Raw genomic sequence first — 15006 nt, 5'->3', positions numbered from 1 at the left:
ACGCACTGTTGGGCTGGGCACCAGAAGTCCCACCTTGGGGCTCATCTGGTGCCAACCAGCGACGCCACTCTGCCGGCCGGATTCCATGGGGTTCAGCCCCTCCTCCTCTGGGGGGAGCCGTCCTCACCGTGCCTTCACTTGCCCCACTCCTGGTGAGCTGTGGGCAGGGGCTGCCCCAATTGGCTGCTGCGCCGTGCCATCCCTTTGGTTGGGGCCAGGGTGAGACCCTCCCTGACTCAATGCGGGTCCCCAGAGGGCCGTCACAATATTTTAAAAAATTAATGGAGTAACAGTAAAATTTCACCAAGTTAGGAATAAGGCTCTCTAAACTACAGTGGTTCGATGAAAATGTGTCTACCCCAGCCATGGTGTAAGACCTAGTTTAAACAAAAATCACTGGAGTGTTTTTGTTGCATTTTAGTTCATTAGAACATTTACTGTACATGATCAATTTTGTCCTTGTATATTAACAGCTGTACAAATCTAAAGGTCAGACTTGGATTGTATACTATTTCATTCCCCAAATATTGTTTTTTCTCCAACTTTATTTTAATATTAGTTTTTTTTTATCACAACACTTGTAGTTTTATTTTTAATGACGTTCAAATCTTTTTGGGTGATAAATAATGCAACAATCAGAAGTGTTTCTCATTTGGCTTCTGAATCTTAGTCTTCTCCCCTTCCATCTCTTAATCTAACATGTTACTTCACACCATATGTTTCATTTATAGCTCTTGCATGGTGTCTAATGTTCTCTATAATACCCTTTAACATAAATGCATCAGTTATTTGGCTATTAATTTCCTACTTATTTCATCCTTGTCTTCACACACATTTGCTACACTACTTTCATTGAGGGAAATGTTGGTGCTTTTGCAGGTGCTTCCCATGTGGTGGTGGTAAATATTTCCTAACAGAAATAAAGCTAAGAAGATTCAGGGCAGAAATTTAAATCGGAGTAAAAACTGGGAACAAATTTTCTATTCATCTTTTGTTTGCCATCTCAATATATTTGCTGTGGATTTGCTTAAATGTTCCTGATGGCTGCTTTTTGTGACCATTCCTGATCATTTTTTGTCATGAACTGTTTTTAAAAAAGTGAGGCTGTGTGATTATTCATGACAACAAATTTTAAATTTACACTCATGGTATTATTCATGCAGGAAGTGCTTAGGCATGCAAACAGTCAGGGAAGATGGGGGTAGGGGGAGTGAAGCCATACCATGTTTCTGACCAGTATAACATGTTAATCAAGAAGGCTGAAAAAACTAATATTGTATTGACTATACGTAACAGTTTTTAATGAATCTGTAGTCATGAAAAAATCTAAAAAGTGAAATAATTTTGAATAAAGATTTAAATCCTAGAAAATTCAGATCTATTTGTAGATTTTCCACAATATGAACAAAAGAGACTAAATTAATTGGGTAAACTATGAGTTGTGAATTATTTATTTGGTTCTTTTACAGAAATACTTGTGCAGGTTGAATCATGGAGTAAAAGGTTCAACTTTACTAAATGCGGTTTACTTTCATCAGAGATGAATTTGGTAAATTTGTATCACATTTACATTGTCCTGTCATATTTTGATTAATCCTTAATCCATTATCCTATCTGTCATATTCTTGATTTGATCTTGGTGAATAGTATCTTTTTCCCCAGTTCAATCAGAATTTTTGCATAACAAAAAAAAACTGAAAACATTTTGTTTGGGTTGAATGAAATATTTAAAATGTCAATCAAAATGACATTTTACATGAGTCTGAAAGTTAATTTCAAAACTATCAATACAATGTTTTACATTCCCCCCCCAAAAAAAAAAATTCAGTTGAAACTGCTTGATAAATTCAACCCAAATTTGAGAATAGTTTTTGTATCCCTAAAATGCATATTTCTTACTGAATTTAACAAAAATTCATCCAGATCCATTCTTGATGTTCTAATTCAACTAATTTCTATAGAATTCCTAAGTAATGAATAATGAACCACCTTTGACCTAAGATGTGGTATGTAAAATATTTAGCCTAAGCTACCAGCATAAACCAACACTATATAAGATGATAGATAGGAACTGAGAGTATAAAGTATTTATCAGTGTCTCTGTGTAACCACCTGTAAACATTCTAACCTGTGATATCTTTTTGAAAGAACCAATCAAAGTACCATCTGTTACTTCAGCCTTGTTTGATCCAATAACCTGAGCAGTATCCATCTAAGATTAACATCTTCTAAATGTTTACATCTCAGGAAAACCATGCACTGTAAGAAAAGGTGCTGTGATTCAGCAAATGGTACTCTTTTTTTTTTTTTTTTTTTTTTTTTCTCTGAGCCAGTACTGAAACCCAAGTGCTAATGTTTGCATGCTCTTTCAACGTATATATAACTATAACGTTACTATATCTTGTATTAAATGATAAAATTGATTATTTTATGTGCAGTTAATTTTTATTTACCATCTTTTTTCTTTATAACACATTCTGTCTGATGCCTAATCCTTCCTTCTAAGAGGAGCGGTACAGGAGACTGGTGATGCTGATTTCTTTGGGAATAATGGTTGGTGATATTGGCCATCCTTCTAATAAACCATCTTGTTAGTCTTTAAAGTGCTACATAGTCCTGTATTTTGTTTCAGCTACACCAGACTAACACGGCTACATTTCTACCACTATTCTGCAATAGCAAAGTGACTGCTTACTTTACAGCCCTTGGTTACAAGATCCTCGGTAATGTGCTTTTCTTGTATGTGATCCTACAACTGGATTTAGGTAATTTTTTAGAAACAATTATTTACCAGAAATTTCAGCTTTGAATTGAATGAAAGTATATGTGAATTTAGGATGAACGTGGCAAGTTTTTTTTCTCTTTTTTTTTTTTTTTTTTTTTTTTTTTTTTTTTTTTTTGGAATTATAAAAAATGTAACCATTTCAAAATATTGCAACTTGAAATTTAGGTAGAGGTATTGAGGAAAACAGTAAAAAACACAAACTGAAAACAAAATGGGGGAGAAAACAACACCACCTCTTTTCAGGTCAAACTAAATGTTTAGTATGAGCTGAAATTAATTTTGTGGGGTGGCTTTGATTTGGTGAGGGAAAACCAGAAAATTTTGCTTCTGATCAACCTAATACCTCTTATATTTCAGTTTGGTGTCTGAACAAAACATCCATTGTTGGGCTGGCTCTAGCTACAGCACCTTTGTAGTTACAATAAAGATAATTCTCTTTTACTGAAGGGGACTTGCCACTTCTATATATTTAATATTGCAGCAATGTTAATCTCAGCAATGATTTCCTGTCAAGTAAGGATTTCAACTGATGATCTGTTTAATGTCATCTTATCTACTATTACTGGATACTCCCTGTTAATATAAACAATTACAATTACGGTGGTAAATTCCATTCAAAATTGTGGGATAAGAGTCCTCAATTTCAAGGTGTATAGAAAGGTTTAGCCTATGAATAATTGGTAGTTATGTGGCTGGCTCATTTATCTAATCTTGCCATGGGTATTATGGAGAAGGCAACAAGAAAATAATGGGGCATGCAGGGATGCTTATTTTTTGGCTTTGAACACTATTAATTTGTTTCTATTGACAGATTAGTGTCAGTTTCTATCTTACCTGTGGACAATCAGTGTTAACTGATGCTCATTTCTCAATTTGCCTTTCTCCCTCCCCCCCTGTCCTTTCTGATTCTGATGGACATACACACACAAAGGAGGTTGCTGAATTTTGTCTAACTTTAGGAAAGAATGAAGAACTTCAGTTGGCTCATTACAGGGCTCTGCAAACAAGATCTTTGGCAGAAACTCTGTAGCATGTCAAGTCTGTAACTCCCTTTCGGAGAACACCTGAACCTCAAAGTTGTGAAATTCCAAGAGACTAGTTAATGTGGGAGATCAAGGTAGATCAGATATGACATGCTAACTAGATATGTTATTTTCAACCTGATCCCTTGAGAATAAAGACTTGTTTGCTGCTTCCTCTTATACAGTTCTGATTTTCAGGGCCAGTAAGGGGTTGGTTGAAGACAGGATGATACATTCTTTGTATATTTTTGATAGGCAAATTATTTCTAGGTGCTTGTACTAATAATTGGAGGAGTGTGACCAGTAATATGTCTAACAGAATATAAAGATTAGTGAGATGGGCATTTTGGTTTGAAAATGATATGTTTAGTTCAGCCTGAATCCTGAACTCATGGCATTTTTCCCAGAGTGAAATTTAGCCCAACAATAAATCACTAGAATTTGCTCTGTCTGACTGTATTAAAGCATTAGCCTGAAAAAGCAAGGACCACTAATGAGGCTGTTTCAGCACCATATATCATTAGCAACTAAATCATTTGTGCCTTTAGAATGTTGAATGATCTGAGTACATTGTTTAGCAATATAGGATTGTACAGTTTGTCACCCAACAATCTGTGCTTAATTTTCAGAACTATTTTATCTAGTTTCCCTGGTGAAAGTTTTGCCAGAGATTATGGCAACTATATTTAGTGTTTAGTATCATGTGTTGCAAAGCTTCAAAACTTAGTATGAAAATTCTAACCACCATTTCCAGGTAACTTAAAAAAATCAAGAGATAAGGCCTCTTTGAAATTTACTCTAGACCATAAGATTAGACCAGTTTAAAGAGCAACTAATTATATGGCTGAGGTTTTCCGTCATTGCAGCCCACAGCTGCTGGACTTGACATGTTTTATGGATCTTCCATTTTTAACATTCTGTATGGTTTGTTTTCTGAATGTGGAAAATAGATCAAAATGACAGTTTTCAAAAATTCAAGTTAATTCTTTGTGCATATTAGCAGGTCCAGTCTTTTCCCTCCTCTAACAAAAGTTTCCTAGAAAACATCCAACCACTGACAGACATTACTGAATGTAACTATTTGAATTCAGAAAATTGGGGTTCTAGTTATGGAAGCATTCATATCAAGGTAAGTAGGTTGAGTCTTAAGGATAAAAGAGGTGTGATTTCTCCTGGTTCAATCAGAGGCACAAGACAGATTAACAAGTCTAACTCTAATCCTAACCCACAGTGAGGTTGCTAGGTTAAGCTCCATTAATGATTGTGAGACACTCTGACATCAGGGTGGTGAGGGCCATATTAGTATCCAAACAAAACATGAAATTATATAAAGGATTGTTAAAAATGAATTCTTTGTTCACAAATACAATAAGAGAATATGTAGTTTGGCTGAAAAACTGGGCCCATCAGGGTAAATGGAGCCAAGAAAGACCTGGAATTAGAACTCCTGGGAGGCACCGGGGCAGATCATACAGACTTAGTTTGATTTTGATCAATATTACTTTCTAGTTCATTTCGATTTTCCAGATGTAAATGTCAGTGGAAATTAATCTTTTATTACAAAAAATTTCAAACTTAACAAAACCCCATTTCCCAATGGGAATGTGGGTTTTTTTGTTCAAAATGTGTTTATCAGTTCTCATTTTAGAAAGCAACTTGTGTCAAAATAGGAAGGGAAGAAGGTATGTATTTTATCATCTTATCTTAATTTGAATGTGTCACAAGATCTGCAGCATTCAGAATGTAGTGTTGGCCACAGTTGTTGAAGTTCAAATATCGGACTAGAAGCACCTCAAGGTTGATCCAGTATGGCAACTCCTATGTTCTTGTCAATGGCACAATAGGAGAGTGAATTTGCACCACTGTAGGAGTCCAGCAAGGCTGCTGCCTTTCACCCACACTGTTCAACACCTATTTGGGGCTCATAATGACTGATTCTCTAGAAGATCACATATGCACAGTCAATATTGTGGGGCAAACAATCTCAGATCCCATACTCATATGAAGCTGGTTCCTCCTGGCCTGCCTAAAGAGGCAGCTGTCTTGGAAATTACAGAGCTCTGGTCCTTGAATGGATGGCACAGATGGTTAGAGCCCAGCAGGCTCAGATAAAAGGAGCTGAGTCCTAGCAGGGCAGTCCCTGGCTGGCACTAGAGGAACAGGGAAGCATATTCCTCTCTGGCCAAAGGAATCGAAGAGTAGCCAGTGTTTCTCTCTGACTGCACTTGCATATCTGTGTTTGTAGGGAAAGAGAGACCTGAGAACCTTGGCCTTGAGCTGAGGGTACAGATAAACAGGCTGAATGAGAAGATGCTCATCGAAGCAGCAGCAGCTAATTTAATTGAGCAGTCCATGGGTGCGGTGTATAGGGCCTCTGGCATGGAACCTAGAGTAGTAGATGGGCTCACCCACCATCCAATGGCAAAATGGCATACATGTCAAGAAGGGGAACAAGGCTAACCTAATTACCAGTATGGGCACAGGTTCATTTGGAAGCCATCAATAACAACCCTGCTAGGGAACACGGGGACTCTGACTCCAGCTTAACTAATCACGACACAGACAATTGAAGTCAGGGAGAATTTTTCTTCTGGTTGTCAGGAGAAATGGAAAAACACTAAAAATGCTCCTACATATAAGGATAAGAGTCAGTGAAAGCATGAAAATTGGCAGTTTCTGTAGAAGAAAGTAAAAGCAAGAAGACCACAGAATAACATTGCACTGGTGGCAGCAACACTATTCTGTTTCCTTCTAAGGTCAATTGGACTTGTCTGGAGTATTTACTAAAGTATTGTGCAGCTTTAAGAGATGCCTTTGCTCCAGCATGCTCACTGAGGGTCTAATCCTGCAAACCCTTACTCAGTACTTCCATTGACTTTTGGAAGGAAGGAGTTTCGCATCAGTCATGTAGTAATATCTCTTCTAACTTGTCAAACAATGATGCATCAGAGTTTCCTGAGATTCAGAGCCGGTTCATTAGCTAAGTGCAGTCTGTTGATTCTGCTTTGTTTCACCTTGTAGGCTGGCTGTTTCACTTTAAGTTAATCACAGCAGTGTCAAATAGCGAATGAGTCATAGCCAGATCATCAGACCATCCTCAGCTGTAAACTATATGGCCATAGGGAGCCTAGCGATAGGTACTGCAAGTTGATGGTATTTGTGATTTGCTAGTTCAATATTGTTTCCATGGTGTGATAACATCCATGCTGTGGTAATGTCATTAAAGTTAATATTCTGTGTTACAAGGATAATGTCTTTTATTAATGGCATGTGAAAGTATCAAAAAAGTGTAATTGTATGAAAAAAATATTGCCATGTTGGGGCCCAAGACATCAGATCTTTTTGTGAAATGTTAGTGAATTGACCAGTGACATCAAAGTGAGGAAGGAGACTGTGGCCTAGATCCTGATCTCCATTTAGAGTTCCAGAAGTGAAGGATGGGCATGAAGGTGGCTTTAAGTCTTTAAGCTCTCTCCCAAAGTCTGGGCTGAGGAGCAATTGGTCAGTGCCTTACTCAAGTCAGAGCAGTTTTGGACACGCTGCATTGTCCTTCCAGTGTAGGAACAAGATGGGTGGAGTTTGCTATGAAGGGATTATACCAAGCAAGGAATCCTCTATACCAATTACCTTCAGGCTCTCACTATGACATGTCCTGTTTGTTCACTTGTGTCCATGAAATTCTTAAAAAAAAAAAAAAAAACCATGCAAAGGAGAAAAATGTACAAAGCCCTCCATCCTTTGCAATATTTTTGTAAAGGAGACCAAATAGTGAAAATTGCTAAATATAAGGTAATCAAAGTTTATTGCAAATTTCCGACTTTTCTAGGCGACGTTACCAAAGTGTTACAAGGCACCACCAATGTAGTATTTCTCTGTGAGGCCTACCCCACAAAGGAAAAGGTGTGCATGGAACAATATAGTCCCATAGAGTCTCACTGCTATGCAGTTTTAAGAACCTGAAGTAGTAAAATTAACTGGAGCAGACCTTATTAGCCAAAAGGACACTAAATTGATGCAAAGATCTGGCCACCTGGTAAATCTAGACTTTAACCACTAAGTTTTTGTACTTGCCAGGGAAGTATCATTGGGAAACAGTAGAATACAAATCATATAATTAGCGAACCATCTCTTTGGGTGCAACTACACAGCAGCGCTATTTTGGAATAATGGCTGTTATTCCAAAATAACAGTGCGAGTGTTTAAACAACAATTCTGGTTTTTTTTAAATAAATTTGAAATAACGGATGGCTTATTCTGACGTCTGTAAACCTCATTCCATGAGGAATAATGCCTATTCCAAAATAGCTATTTCGGAATAGCAGTATTGTGGAAGTAAAAGGAGCTGGCTTAACATGGGATCAAATCAAAACTATCGCTGAGGATCGCAAGAGATGGAGAATGATTGTGGAGGCCCTATGCTCCAACAGGAGCCCAAAGGACTAATAGATAGATAGAAATAGTAGTGTGGATGCTCCACTGCTTCTATTTCAAAATAGCTCCTCCCCAGGGCCATTCAAAGTAATTACTCCCCAGTGCTTTCAGGGCTCTAAATCGAGGTAGCACATCCATATTAGGGAAGCCTACCTTGGACTAATTTTGAGGCTTCCCTGTAGTGTAGACATGCTATTTTGAAATAAGCTATTTCAGAGTATTTCTTCCAGAATAGCTCATTTCAAAATAAGCATGCAGTGTAGACATACCCTTTCAGATTAGGTCTCCTATCTCTCTTCTTTTTTTCTTTTTATGAGAGACTAAATTCATTCAACTTAATGCCCCCCTCATTTTGCCCTTTACCACAGATACACTTTGCCTCTTCCCTTCAGCTGCAAATATACCAATACACAATAGTATATGGTTGAGTTTTTCAAAGTTGATTGGGGGGATTTAGCCACACAAACTTCTATTAATCAGTGTGTTCCATGGCTAGATCTAGGCTCAGATTTTCGAAAGTGCTTGTAAATCATGCACCCTTAATTATTTTCACATGTGCCTGTATGTATGAGTATCCTCCTTGTACGTTAGAAAGGGAGTTGCATGTGTAATAACTGTGCAAACAAAGTTTGTGGCTCAATAGCTTTTTGTGTTTGCATTCATATACACAGAAATGTTTTGTATGAAAATAAATTTCAACACACAAATCTTACGCATATTGTACATGTCCCTGGCTTTTCCTCCAAGAGCTGCTCTTACAATTCACAACTAAAAACTGCAATTGATTTCTCTGTGAATAAATCTGATTATAAATAGTTTGAGTACATTTCACAAAATAGCATAGATTCCTTAAATGATATGACAAACTAGTTAAATCAGTTAACAAAGAGTTTCTCTAATTACTACAGGGTGTGAGGCAACGTGAATACCTTTTTAGGTTCTAATCCATGAAGGTGTTTGTTCAGAAAAAGTTTGCTGCTGCCTACATTGATTGCTCTTTGAATACTGTAAATCAAACATACCCTGAGACCTCAAGAGGAGAAAAATAAATATTTGTAAAAAGTGACTATTGAGGGGGAGTCCTTAGTCTGGTTCCACTGAGACTTTTTATTTCCCTGCTTTTACTCTCTCTAGAAACATACAAGCAGAATGAAATGGTTCTAGTGTGATATACAGGGGCACAATCCAGACTAGTCCAGGGGCAGTGCCAACTCGGGGAGTCTTCAATGCCTTGCTGTAATAGCTCCCACCTGGACTGCTCACAAACAGCCTTTCAGAATGCAAACCACACCTTGAGTGCCTGTAGTGCCAGTTACACCCTGCCTTTCACCAGCTTTGGTTATATTGCAGGGTCACCCATCATACCTCCAGTCCCAGATCTTCCTCCAGAAATGTATTTCCTGCACTGTCCATCCCTCTCCAGGACACTAAAATATATATTAAGTCTATTATTCCTTTATTCCCTTAAAGTGCCAATTTATTATTTTAAATGGTTACTCAGGCACTCCAATTTAAACATGCTAGATTAGATAAAATAGTAAAATATGCTTAATAACTACAGAGAGGTAGAGTTTAAGTGAGTCCAAGTAATAAAGCACCAAAGCTAGAAATGGTTGCATGATAAAGGAAAATAAAATGCTTACTTATGTACAATTTAGCAGACCGTATTAGGTTCATGCAAAGTTTTAACCATTTACCCCAAGAGATTATTGACTATACTCTAAGGTCAGAACCCTCTCTCTTAGAATCCAATGGCTATTTTCCTTTGTCATCCTCAGAAGTGCTGCTAGGGAAAGAGAAGAAATGTCTTGCTGTCTGCCCCTTTTTTTAATCATCTTGTACCCCACTTTGAGAAATATTTTCATCTGGGAGCAAGGCTGCAGGCAGACTAGTGAAGAAAGAAAACTCCATGCTGTTTGTTTGATAAGACTTCAGCACCACCACAAACTCTCTCCGTTTTCCCTTTCTAATCTCTCTCTAGGACATACCCTCTTATATTTCCTGAAGTGTCTTTTGTTCCTCTTCAGAAAACTGGCAACTGATATCTGGGACAGTGTCTTCAGTCACAGCAGTCCTCTCCTCTTCCTCCATGGTCACCAGGACATGTTGCTTTTCTCTGCCATTGTGAACTTAGCTTCAGTCCCTCCCACATGTGGAAACATACATTCCTTCTGCTGCAGAAGAGTTATAGAGACTTTCCCCTCAGAAATTTCTGGGACTTTACCACTCCCCTCTGTGTTACCTGCACAATATTGCTATTGCTATTTTTGTCGCTTTTTTTTGTGCTACAGGTTACCACTTAAATAACTTTAGCTATATGCAAATGATTCTTCCCAATAAGCATTTCAATGGGATATTCTTTAGCACCATATGACAATCCCTTTCCACATACACCTTGGTGAAAGATACAGGAATATTATGTCCTCCCACTGCCAGAAGAGCCAGTCTTTGGTATCACGCTTCCCTTGACCAGAGAGATCAGGGTTCTGGTGTTTCTAGATTCTATGCACTCTGGCAACTTTAATAACTTCCACATTGATACCCCCCTCTTTCTACTTCCACCCTGGTCAGCCCTCACAAAACTCACCAGGTAACCTGGAGGTATCTCTCAAGCTTGTGCTTTAAGGATAACTGCTTTAATATGAGTTAGAAGGGGCTTATTTCTTTTAGTGGTTGGGCATAGATTTCTCATGTGCTGAGTGGAGTTACGCTGGAAACACTTTATTGAACTCTTTTCCTTCACAGAAGGTTTGTAAAGGGGGTTTCGAGGAGGGGAATAATTCTGGGTGTTTGTGGGTGAGTGCCTGGGATCCCAACCACCCTTCCCCTGAAGGGTAAAATAGGATTCTCCACACACACTTTACTCCAGATTTGTATCCCTATTTCTATGACTTGCACTCATTAGGCATCTGGGCTTGCACAAAGGGCTCACACAGGGTAGCCACTGCTGTCACAGATTCTTAAAATGTATCCTATGAAATATTTCTAATCTCTTAGTAAATGTTCTTGAGCAAAAAGGTCAAACCTTTGGTTCTGGTCTTTGATTCTCATCTCTGCTTGCAATTTTTAATGTTCATGTTTTTGTCTCTTTCTCCATCCTGGTATGTTCTGGCTTTGCAATTGTTTCTATGGTACTTCTCTTGATACTTTCCTGTTTCTATTTCGCTTACTCATACTAAGCAAACAGGAAACATCATTCTGTCTCCAGCCATCACACCTAAGGCTCACTTAAAATTGCTGCACCAGTGCTCAAAATTTAAACCACATTAAAAAAAGAATAGGCTGTGTGTAAATCCTGGCTTACTGCACCACTGTGACATACCAAGGCATAATCCAGACTGACGGATGATTGCATCATCCCTACCCTGTAACTTTCAGTGTCTTGCTGTAGTAGTAGAATAGTCCAGGCTAAGGAGAGCCAGGGTCTGGTTTGCATTCTGTTAGGCTATTTGTGAGTAGCCTAGGTGGCACTGAAGGGTGCAGGAGCAGGGTGACACAGCCCCTCACTAGTCAGGCTTGTGACCCGGTATGTCACTACTGCATGCCAAGAAGGTAGAGTAAAAGGGGGCCAATAAAACCCATGAATTAACAGAGGAGGCTGTAAACAAAGACACAATACTCTTTAAAAGACATTTTAATCCATGTGAATGCATGATTGCTTTGAGCTCAACTGTCAATCATCAAAGGTAACCAAAGTTAATGTAATACAGAAGAGAAAAAATATGCAGCTTACCATACTGTGTAATGTAATAGTATGTGTGAACAATTATCCTATTCAAACACAGCCAACTCTTATAGTTCTTAATCCTTTCTATTCCTCGCTCATGAAAATTCTTATTGCCCTAACACATGTTAAATTCTGTTTTCAGATATCAATGTGGATCTCACAATTTAAAATCAAGTGGTAGACTTTTCTCCACATTTGGTATATTTTAAAAAGGTATGGTAGGTAATTTATAGTAGGAAAATTAACAAGTACATGCATAGTAGCCTGGCATCTGTCTCTTAATTTGTCAGCATTTGTATCCATTATTTAAATTTCTCTTCCAGCTAAAGAATCTTGAATGAATATGTATCACGGAAAGAAATATTTTAACAATCTTTGAGTTTAGCAAAATTCTCAAGAGTGGGAATACCTTGCCAATTAATACAACTGAGTGATACCAAAGGTAATATGTATAGAACTTATATTTTACTGAAGAACTTAAATCAGATAATTCCCTCTGAGCTTTAAAATCTTCTGTTGATTTTGTGTTGTTTCTTCCACTGTGTCCAAGAAAATTCTAAAAAATTCCCACGTGAAACAAAAAAATGTGCAAAGATAAGTATAAGAACATAAGAATGGTCATACTGGGTCAGATCAATGGTCCATCTAGCCCAGTATCCTGTGCTGACAGTGGCCAATACCAGATGCTCTAGAGCGAGGGAACACAACAGGTAATCCTCATGTGATCCCTCTCCTGAGAATCTGAAAATCCCTGGACAATGCAACTGAATGAACTGTCAGCAAATTCTGGATCATAAAAAAAGTCACAAAGAGAAAGAGAGGAAGGTCAATTCACTCCAAAGTGCATTTTGTATGTATTGCACATTCAGTGTGTGTGTGTGTGAGAGAGAGACACGCAGACACACAGCATACACAATTCCCAGAGAGTAGTTATCCATGGTTCGCACTTAAGCTTGAAGGGCATACTAAGTAGTATCCCTCAGGAATCAGTTCTGTTCAATATCATCAGTAATTTAGACAAAGTTATTAAGAATATACTTATAAAGTTTCCAGATGAGACCAAGGTTGCAGGAGTTGCAAGTGCTTTAGAGGATAGACTTAATATTCAAAATGATCTGGAGAAACTGGATAATGGTCAAATAAATACGATGAAATTCAATAAGGACAAATGCAAAGTATTCTACTTAAAAGGAACATCCACTGCACACATAAAAAATGGGAAATGACTGCCTAGGAAGGAGTATTGAGAAAAGGGATTTGGGATCATAATGATAATGAGCTAAACAGGAATCAACAGTGTCACTTTGTTGCAAAAAACCCAAGTATCGTTCTGGGATATATTAGCTGTAGTGTTTGTAAGCAAGACACAAGAAGCATTTTTTTCCATTCTACTCTGTATTGAGTAGGATTCAGTTAGAATGTTCATTCAGTTCTGAGACCCATATTTCTGTAAAAAATTGGACAAATTAGAGAAAGTCCAGAGAAGAGCAACAACAGTAATTCAAGGTCTAGAAAATATGACCTATGAAGGGAAGATTGACAAACTTGTTTGTTTAGTATGGAAAAGAGAATACTGAAGGGCAACAAAACAGTTTTCAAGAACAGAAAAGGTTGTTACAAGCAAAAAGAAGAAACATTGTTTTTGCTTACCTTTGACGCTAGGACAAGACGCAACATACTTAATTAGACATTAGAAAAAGTTTCCTAAATGTCAGACTGATTAAGTACTGGAATAAAGTGCCTAGGGAGATTGTGGAATCTCTATAATTGGAGATATTTAAGAGCAGGTTAGACAAGCATTTGTGAGGGATGGTCTAGATCATGACTTCTTTGTTTTGGTCTTGACTTCTTTGTTAAGGTCTTCACTGAGAAGTGTAAAGGAATGCCTACCATAGTGAATGCTAGTAGGAAGGGGGTAGGTTTAGAAGATAAAATAAAAAAAGAACAAGTTAAAAATCACTTAGAAAAGTTAGATGCCTGAAAGTCACCAGGGCCTGATGAAATGCATCCTAGAATACTCAAGGAGCTAATAGAGGAGGTATCTGAGCCTCTAGCTATCATCTTTGGAAAATCATGGGAGACAGAAGAGATTCCAGAAGACTGGAAAAGGGCAAATATAGTGCCCGTTTATAAAAAGGGAAATAAGAACAACCCAGGAAATGACAGACCAGTTAGTTTAACTTCTGTGCCAGGGAAGATAATGGAGCAAATAATTAAGGAAATCTTCTGTAAACACTTGGAAGGTGGCAAGGTGATAGGGAACAGCCGGCATGGATTTGTAAAGAATAAATCATGTCAAACCAATCTGATAGCTTTCTTTGATAGGATAATGAGTCTTGTGGATAAGGAAGAAGCAGTAGATGTGGTATACCTAGACTTTAGTAAGGCATTTGATATGGTCTCGCATGATATTCTTATCAATAAACTAGGCAAATACAACTTAGATGGGTCTACTATAAGGTGGGTGCATAACTGGCTGGATAACCATTCACAATCCTGCTGGAAAGATATAACAAGTGGGGTTCCGCAGAGATCTGTTTTGGGACCGGCTCTGTTCAATACCTTCATCAATGATTTAGATATTGGCATAGAAAGTACGCTTATTAAGTTTGCAGATGATACCAAGCTGGGAGGGGTTGCAACTGCTCTGGAGGATAGAGTCATAATTCAAAATGATCTGGACAAACTGGAGAAATGGTCTGAGGTAAACAGGATGAAGTTTAATCAAGACAAATGCAAAGTGCTCCACTTAGGAAGGAACAATCAGTTTCACACATAGAGAATGGGAAACGACTGTCTAGGAAGGAGTACGGCAGAAAGGGGTCTAGGGGTTATAGTGGACCACAAGCTGAATATGATTCAGCAGTGTGACACTGTTGCAAAAAAAGCAAACATGATTCTGGGATACATTAACAGGTGTGTTGTGAGCAAGACACGAGAAGTCATTCTTCCGCTCTACTCTGCGCTGGTTAGGCCTCAATTGGAGTATTGTGTCCAGTTCTGGGCACCGCATTTCAAGAAAGATGTAGAGAAATTGGAGA

This window comes from Pelodiscus sinensis, chromosome 3 (assembly GCF_049634645.1).
Source record: "Pelodiscus sinensis isolate JC-2024 chromosome 3, ASM4963464v1, whole genome shotgun sequence".
NCBI classification, from domain to species: Eukaryota; Metazoa; Chordata; order Testudines; family Trionychidae; genus Pelodiscus; species Pelodiscus sinensis.
This window is presented reverse-complemented; position numbering follows the sequence as displayed.